Source organism: Dendrobates tinctorius, unplaced genomic scaffold (assembly GCF_039654945.1).
Source record: "Dendrobates tinctorius isolate UK_male_01 unplaced genomic scaffold, ASM3965494v1 ptg000068l, whole genome shotgun sequence".
Lineage (NCBI taxonomy): Eukaryota > Metazoa > Chordata > Amphibia > Anura > Dendrobatidae > Dendrobates > Dendrobates tinctorius.
In genome coordinates, this window is record NW_027361736.1 from 1 (window position 1) to 9,900 (window position 9,900).

Genomic DNA, 9,900 nt, shown 5'->3' on the forward strand with positions numbered 1-9,900 from the left:
GGTTCGGTTATACAGGAAGCTATATTTTTTTTTTTTTTTTTTCCCCTCTGGGGGCACGCAACTTTTTTAAAATTAGTTTATTAAACCACAAACAGGTTATACAGCATACATACTTGCACATGGTGACAAATACTGTATAGAGTTTATATATTTCACATAGCATTAAATACAGAGCAATATGTGCATACCGGTTTACATACAGAATTAAACCTAATGTCAATTAAATTACACTAGTCTTCATATTATTGCTCAAGTGATGAAACCTACTGTATCTAACTTCTAAGGCCTGTTTCACACTTCAGTTTTTTCGTTCAGTTAAAATCCGCCAAAATAGCGGAAAAACGGATCCGCAGGCGGACTGACAAACGGGGGTCAGCGGATGTGCGGATCCGCCGAAGGTAAAAATTTAAAGGAACCGCGCCTGGGGAAAAGGGGGGAGAGAAAATTTTGTCCAGCAGCCAGACAGAAACGCGGGTTAAATCTGCAAATAGTGGATCCGGACACGAAAAAAAGTTGCATGCTCCGTCCAGGCCGCTTATCGGACGCCAAAATCTTGGCGGATCCGTACAAAAACGGATCAAACAGACCATCCGTCAAGATCCGCTGATAATGCACGTCTATGAGGAAAAAAACGGATCCGCCAAGAAAAATGGCGGGTCCGTTTTTTTCGAAATCGGCGGATCTTGACTGATGGTCACAAACGAAAGTGTGAAACAGGCCTATACCTTAACTAAAGCTACAAAACTATATCGCAGCCCGATTCTACACAATCAACTATTTATCATGCGACGTCTCCACTCTACAGAGTAAGATGAGAGGAAATCCACCTCTCCTAGATTTTGCCAAATTTACCCAGGCATCCTCTGTTTCAATACAGCGTGCGCTCATATGGGATAATCGAGTTAACCAGATTAATCCAGATCCTAAGGGAGGGACATGAGCCTCCCATCCACCGCAGTGCCAGTACCTTTCGTGCCATAAATAGCGTCTTCTGCAAATAAATCCCAGCATAGTGACCCCATGTCTCCTCATCCCATACCCCAAACAAAGAAACCAGTGGCTCAAGGGGAACAGGAACTTGTACCAGGGAAGTTAATGACGTCACCTCCTTCCATTATTGTGCGATAGTAGGACACTGCCAGATCATGTGAATAAAGTCTGCATCTAATGAATGAAATCTCAAACATTCCTATGACTGGAATTGTCCCATCTTAAAGAGTCGAGATGGAGTCAGATATGATTGGTTTATGATATATAGCTGCATCATTCTGTTATTAATAGACAGAGACACCCTAATCAGAGACTGCAGAATTTCTTCCCACTCCTCTCCCTGTATATCAGGCATGAGCATTTCCCTTTAACAGAGTTTATGGCGGATTCGGCCCCTACTGACAGCATATATGTATACAGAGAGGAGATGAGACCCTGCGATTTAAGGATTCCTATCAAGGGTAGAGACGAAATAGCATTGTTTACACCCACACATCTCATGTGTGACTGAAAGGCTGACCTTAATTGCTAATAGCTGAATAAATGGGATCTCGGGACATCACATTTAACCTGTAATTGTTCAAAAGACAATAGGGTTCCATGATCATGCACATCACCTATCAAGGAGACTTTGTGTTGAGTCCAGAAATCGGCGGATGGGTGTTCAACTAGTACCTGAAGATAACCATTATTCCATAAGGGCATTTCAGCTATTATGTCCCCAAATACAATCACCCTCTTAATCTGTTTCCACACCGATCGTGCCAGACGAAGCAGGGGCAACAAACGGGGGACACTTATTTTTCCCAATTCCAGAAAGCCCAGTGGGCAATTAGCACGTGCGGCATGAAGCAGGTGATTTTCAGAGTAAGTGCCTTTTACACATAGCGAGATTGCTAGCTATTGCTAAAGCGTCACTGATTTTTGTGATGCAACAGCGATATCGCTAGCGATCTCGCTACATGTGACATCTCTGACCGGCCCCTCCGCTGGATATCGCTTATTACGCGCGAACGTCCCGGGCCATTTCTTCCTTGTTGGCGTCCCACTGGCGCCGACTAGCGATGCATGGACGCAGGCAGAAGACGTCATCATCGCTGTCGTGGGACAGGGAGGAGCGACCGCCGAGCATCGCTGGATCGCTGCTGCGTCGCTGGTGAGATCTGCCTGTTTGGCAGCTCACTAGCGACCATTTAACGATGCACCAGCGATCCTGATCGTTGTCGGGATCGCTGGTGCATCGCTAAATGTAACAGAACCCTTAGGGAGATAATTACCGGGCATCCACTTATAGCTCTGACCTGTCCAGCCAGATAATACAGAAAAAAGTCTGGTAATGCTGCCCCCCCCCTTTAAGTCTTTGCAGGGTGGACTGTTATGAATGAGTCACTGTAGGAGGCAAAAACAGAAATACTAGCTAAGTCCAGAAAACCAGAGAAGTTGGCAGCTATCGTATTGCAGACCCCTGAACCTAACAACAACTAGCAGTAGCCGTGGGGGGTTCCTACGGTGCCCTAGGCCCCTCGATCACAGCCGGAGAACTACATAGCCTAAAGACAGAAAGGGAAATCTAAACTGCCCCAGAGCAGACCCCAACATATAATGACGGTGAAGCAAGATGAAAAAACACACAGACAGAAAGATAGGCTGAGCAAATGATGGGGCCCAAGCTAACTAAATAGGACAGAATAGAAAAGCTGCTGTCTGCAATCTGCCAAAACCCTCTCAAAAACAAGAGCCAACAGTCTGATAGGGAAAAAAGCCCTGAAGACGCTAGGCTTCAAAAAGACTATATCAGTACTCGGGTATTATCTGAAGACAGAGCAAAACGGAATTCAGCTCACCCAGCAGGGAAAGGCAGAAAAACAAGGCAAAACAAAACCAAAGCACAAATGCAGAAAACTTAGCTTTTGAGGAGCAGGAATCAGACTGGTCTCCAAAAATCCCTCAGAGTAATCACCCGCAAGGCAGAAGGGCGTCGGCTGCCTTATATCCAGTCAGCAATCCCAGTCACCCAGTCATCATCATTTTGCTCAGGTGCTTTGTAATCAGCCTCACTACCTTCCTTCACCAGAAGAGGGAGTTCATCAGACCTCAATGGTGAAGGGGAAAATGAACTCACAACAGTGGACAGCTTGAGTTTGGGCCTAGTTTTTCCCCATATAAAAGACGTAATTTGGGAGTTCAAATTCGCATTGAAGGACCTGGGCACCACCACAGCACTGTGTTGAAGTGAATAGCTGAGCTTAGGGAGTAATATCATTTTGATTAAGTTAATGCGTCTGGCTATAGATAACAGGAGTTTACCCCCAAATTGTGAATTTAACTTTAACCCTCTCTAGCAATGGGTGTATGTTAAGCTGCAAATCAAGCGTGCTGCTTTGAGAAATATGAACACCCAGATATTTAACCCCTTCACCCCCAAGGGTGGCTTGCACGTTCATGACCGGGCCAATTTTTACAATTCTGACCACTGTACCTTTATGAGGTCATAACTCTCGAACGCTTCCATGGATCCCGGTGATTCTGACATTGTTTTCTCGTGACATATTGTACTTCATGTTAGTGGTAAAATTTCATTCAAATAACTTGCGTTTATTTGTGAGAAAAACGGAAATTTGGCGAAAATTTTGAAAATTTCGCAATTTTCCAACTTTGAATTTTTATGCCCTTAAATCACAGAGATACGGCACACAAAAAACTTCATAACTAACATTTCCCACATGTTTACTTTACATCAGCACAATTTTGGAACCAAAATTTTTTTTTTGTTAGGAAGTTATAAGGGTTAAAAGTTGACCAGCGATTTCTCATTTTTACAACACCATTTTATTTTTAGGACCACATCACATTTGAAGCCACTTTGAGGGGTCTATATGATAGAAAATACCCAAAAGTGACACCATTCTAAAAACTGCACCCCTTAAGGTGCTCAAAACCACATTCAAGAAGTTTATTAACCCTTTAGGTGCGTCACAGGAATTTTTTTGAATATTTAAAAAAAAATGAACATCTAACTTTTTTTCATAAAAAAAATACTTCAGGTTCAATTTTTTTTATTTTACCAAGGGTAACAGGAGAAATTGAACTGCAAAAGTTATTGTGCAATTTGTCCTGAGTACGCAGATACCTGATATGTGGGGGGGAACGACTGTTTCGGCGCATGGCAGAGCTCAGAATGGAAGGAGCGCCGTTTGACTTTTTCAATGCAAAATTGGCTGGAATTCAGATTGGACGCCATGTCACGTTTGGAGAGTCCCTGATGTACCTAAACAGTGGAAACCCCCTACAAGTGACCCCATTTTGGAAACTAGACCCCCCAAGGAACTTATCTAGATATGTGGTGAGAACTTTGAACCCACAAGGGCTTTACAGAAGTTTATAACGTACAGCGGTACAATTAAAAAATCATATTTTTTCCACAAAAATGATCTTTTCACCCCAATTTTTATTTTCCCAAGGGTAACAGGACCCTAAAAGTTATTGTGCAATTTGTCCTGAGTACGCTGATACCCCACATGTGGGGGTAAACCACTATTTGGGCGCATGGCAGAGCTCGGAAGGGAAGCAGCGCCATTTGACGTTTTTGGCTGGAATTGAGATCGGACACCATGTCGCGTTTGGAAAACCCCTGATGTACCAAAACAGTGGAAACCCCCCACAAATGACACCATTTTGGAAACTAGACCCCCTAAGGAACTTATCTAGATGTGTGGTGAGAACTTTGAACCCCCATGGGCTTCACAGAAGTTTATAACATAAAGCCATACAATTAAAAAATCATATTTTTTCAACAAAAATGATCTTTTCACCCTCAATTCTTATTTTTCCAAGGGTAACAGGACCCTAAAATGTATTGTGCAATTTGTCCTGAGTACGCTGATACCCCACATGTGGGGGTAAACCACTATTTGGGGGCATGGCAGAGCTCGGAAGGGAAGCAGCGCCATTTGACGTTTTTGGCTGGAATTGAGATCGGACACCATGTCGCGTTTGGAAAACTCCTGATGTACCAAAACAGTGGAACCCCCCACAAATGACACCATTTTGGAAACTAGACCCCCTAAGGAACTTATCTAGATGTGTGGTGAGCACTTTGACCCCCCCAGTGCTTCACAGAAGTTTACAACGCCCGGGCGTGAAAATAAAAAATTCGTATTTTTTCCACAAACATGATCTTTTAGTCACCATTTTTTTATTTTCCCAAGGGTACCAGGAGAAATTGGACCCCAAAAGTTGTTGTCCAATTTGTCCTGAGTATGCTGATACCCCATATGTGGGAGAAAACTACTGTATGGGCACACGTCGGGGCTCGGAAGGGAAGTAGTGACGTTTTGGAATGCAGACTTTGATGGAATGGTCTGCGGGTGTCATGTTGCCTTTGGAGAGCCCCTAATGTACCTAAACAGTGGAAACCCCCCACAAATGACACCATTTTGTAAACTAGACCCCCAAAGGAACTTATCTAGATGTGTGGTGAGCACTTTGACCCCCCCAGTGCTTCACAGAAGTTTACAACGCCCGGGCGTGAAAATAAAAAATTCGTATTTTTTCCACAAACATGATCTTTTAGTCACCATTTTTTTATTTTCCCAAGGGTACCAGGATAAATTGGACCCCAAAAGTTGTTGTCCAATTTGTCCTGAGTACGCTGACACCCCATATGTGGGAGAAAACTACTGTATGGACACACGTCGGGGCTCGGAAGGGAAGCAGTGACGTTTTGGAATGCAGACTTTGATGGAATGGTCTGCAGGTGTCATGTGCGTTTGGAGAGCCCCTGATGTACCTAAACTACTGAAACTCCCCACAAGTGACCCCATTTTGGACACTAGACCCCCCACGGAACTTATCTAGATGTGTGGTGAGCACTTTGAACCCCCAAGTGCTTCACAGAAGTTTATAACACTCGGACGTGAAAATAAAAAAATCATTTTTTTCCACAAAAATGATATTTTTGCCCCCAATTTTTTATTTTCCTAAGGGTAACAGGAGAAATTGGACCCCAAAAATTGTTTTGCAATTTGTCCTGAGTAGGCTGATACCCTACATGAGGGGGTAAAACACTGTTTGGGCGCATAGCAGAGCTTGGAAGGGAAGGAGCACCATTTGACTTTTTCAACTCAGAATTGGCTGGAATTGAGATCAGACGCCATGTTGCATTTGGAGAGCCCCTGATGTGCCCAAACAGTGGAAACCCCCAATTCTAACTCCAACCCGAACCCCAACACGCCCCTAACCCTAGCCCTAACCCTAGCCCTAACCCTAGCCCTAGCCCTAACCCTAGCCCTAACCCTAGCCCTAACCCTAACCCTAGCCCTACCCCAACACACCCCTAGCCCTAACCCTAGCCCTAACCCTAATGGAAAAATGGAAATAAATACATTTTTTTTATTGTATTATTTTTCCCTAACTAAAGGGGTGATAACGGGGGGTTTGATTTACTATTTATGGCGGTTTTTATGTTTGGCGGCTGTCGCACGCTAAAAGACGCTTTTTATTGTAAAAATAGTTTTTGCATCACCACATATTGAGAGCTATAATTTTTCCGTATTTTGACTCACCGAGTCATGTGAGGTCTTATTTTTTGCGGGACGAGTTGACGTTTTTATTGGTACCATTTTCGGGCATGTGAAATTTTTTGATCGCTTTTTATTCCGATTTTTGGGACGCAGAATGAACAAAAACCAGCGTTTCATGAATTTCTTTTGGGGGGGGTGCGTTTACACCGTTCCGCGTGCGGTAAAATTGATAAAGCGGTTTTATTCTTCGGGTCAGTACGGTTACAGCGATACCTCATTTAGGTCGTTTTTTTATGTTTTTGTCGGTTTTATGCAATGAAAACTATTTTATATAAAAAATAATTATTTTTGCATCGCTTTATTCTGCGAGTTATAACTTTTTTATTTTTTCGCTGATGCTGTGTGGCGGCTTGTTTTTTGCGGGACAAGATGACGTTTTCAGCGGTACCATGGATATTTATATGCGTCTTTTTGATCGCGCGTTATTGCACTTTTTGTTTGGCGGTATGATAATAAATCATTATTTTTTGCTTCGTTTTTTATTTTTATTTTTTAAGGGGTTCGCTAAAGGGGTTAACTAATGGGACAGTTTTATAGGGCAGGTCGTTACGGACGCGGCGATACCTAATATGTGTACATTTATTGTTTTTTTTTTTTTTATTATTTTAAAAAAATGAATTTATTGGGGAATATTTTTTTTTTTTTTTTACTAATTTATTTGGCGATTTTTTTTCATTTATTTTTACACTTTTTTTTTTTAATTTTTTTTACTTTATTACATAGTCCCAGGTGGGACATCACTGTCCTGTGACAGATCGCTGATCTGTCACATCACAGATCACTGTGACAGATCAGCAATCTGTCACAGGCAGTGCACAAGGCTTCCTCATGCCTGCGCTTTGCAGGCACTGAGGAAGCCAGCTTCCCCAGGCCCCCGAAGGCCCCCGTCGCCATCTTGGATTCGGGGGCCTGGAGGATAGGAGCCCCCCGCAGCAGCGCTGCACATTGCGCTGCCGTGGGGGGCTCAGGGAAGCACGGAGGGAGCCCCCTCCCTGCCGATGCTTCCCTTTAACTCCCGGTACACCGCGATCGCGTTTGATCGCGGTGTGCAAGGGGTTAACGTGTCGGGGGCGGTCCGTGACCGCCCCTGACACATTGTGCCGGGTGTCAGCTGTGATAATCAGCTGACACCCGGCCGCGATCAGCGGCGCTCACCACGTGGGCGCCGCTGATCGCGGTAGACGTACTATCCCGTCCCCGGTCATACGGGCCCGGGTACCGTGGACGGGATAGTACGTCTCATGTCAGGAAGGGGTTAAAACTGGGTACAATGGGCAATGAGGAGAGAGTCTCGAGTCGGGGCATGGGAGAGAGGCATCAGGGCAGATTTCTCCCAATTTATATACAAGCCTTAATATTTACTGAATTTATTTATAGTGGCAATCACTCTTGTCAGTGTTTCCTCCGCTCTATTCATAAGTATCACCATATTAACAGCATATAAGCCTATGGTGTCTATCCGATCCACTATTTCTATGCCCACAATATTAGGGGAAGATCTTATGCGAATTTCCAATGCCTCGATCGCAAGAGCAAAAAGGGCTGGGGAAAGGGGACACCCCTGACTGGTTCCCCTGTGTAATGAAAAGGACTCAGATATGGAACTATTTACAATTACACGGGCTTTGGGCTTCATATGATATATACAGTTAGGTCCATATATATTTGGACAGATACAACACTTTTCTAATTTTGGTTCTAGACATTACCACAATGATTTTTAAACAAAACAATTCAGATGCAGTTGAAGTTCAGACTTTCAGCTTTCATTTGAGGGTATCCACATTAAAATTGGATGAAGGGTTTAGGAGTTTCAGCTCCTTAACATGTGCCACCCTGTTTTTAAAGGGACCAAAAGTAATTGGACAGATTAAATAATTGTTAATGTTCATTTCTAGTACTTGGTTGAACACCCTTTGTTGGAAATGACTGCCTGAAGTCTTGAACTAATGGACATCACCAGACGGTGTGTTTCCTCCTTTTTGATGCTCTGCCAGGCCTTCACTGCGGTGGTTTTCAGTTGCTGTTTGTGGGCCTTTCTGAAGTTTAGTCTTTAACAAGTTAAATGCATGCTCAATTGGGTTGAGATCAGGTGACTGACTTGGTCATTCAAGAATATTCCACTTTGCTTTAATAAACTCCTGGGTTGCTTTGATTTGGGTCATTGTCCATCTGTAGTATGAAACGACAACCAATCAGTTTGGCTGGATCTGAGCACACAGTATGGCTCTGAATACCTCAGAATTCACTTGGCTGCTTCTGTCCTGTCACATCATCAATAAACACTAGTGACCCAGTGCCACTGGCAGCCATGCATGCCCAAGCTATCACTCTGCCTCTGCCGTGTTTTACAGATGATGTGGTATGCTTTGGATCATGAGCTGTACCACGCCTTCGCCATACTTTTCTCTTTCCTTCATGCTGGTAGAGGTTGATCTTGGTTTCATCTGTCCAAAGAATGTTCTTCCAGAACTGTGCTGGCTTTTTTAGATGTTTTTTTAGCAAAGTCCAGTCTAGCCTTTTGATTCTTGATGCTTATGAGTGACTTGCACCGTGCAGTGAACCCTCTGTATTTACTTTCATGCAGTCTTCTCTTTATGGTAGATTTGGATATTGATACGCCTACCTCCTGGAGAGTGTTGTTCACTTGGTTGGCTGTTGTGAAGGGGTTTCTCTTCACCATGGAGATTATTCTGTGATCATCCACCACTGTTGTCGTCCGTGGGCGCCCAGGTCTTTTTGCATCGAGTTCACCGGTGCTTTCTTTCTTTCTCAGGATGCACCAAACTGTAGATTTTGCCACTCCTAAGGTTGTAGCAATTTCTCAGATGGGTTATTTCTGTTTTTGCAGCTTAAGGATGGCTTGTTTCACCTGCATGGAGAGCTCCTTTGACTGCAAGTTTCCTTCACAGCAAAACCTTCCAAATGCAAGCACCACACCTCAAATCAACTCCATGCCTTTTATCTGCTTAATTAAGAATGACATAACGAAGGGATTGCCCACACCTGTCCATGAAATAGCCTTGGAGTCAATTGTCCAATTACTTTTGGTCCCTTTAAAAACAGGGTGGCACATGTTAAGGAGCTGAAACTCCTAAACCCTTCATCCAATTTTAATGTGGATACCCTCAAATGAAAGCTGAAAGTCTGAACTTCAACTGCATCTGAATTGTTTTGATTAAAAATCATTGTGGTAATGTCTAGAACCAAAATTAGAAAAATGTTGTCTCTGTCCAAATATATATATGGACCTAACTTTATTAACCGATTTTAGAAACCTAACAGGTCAAGGAAATTCTTATCCTCTCTTGCTGACAACTTTATCTCC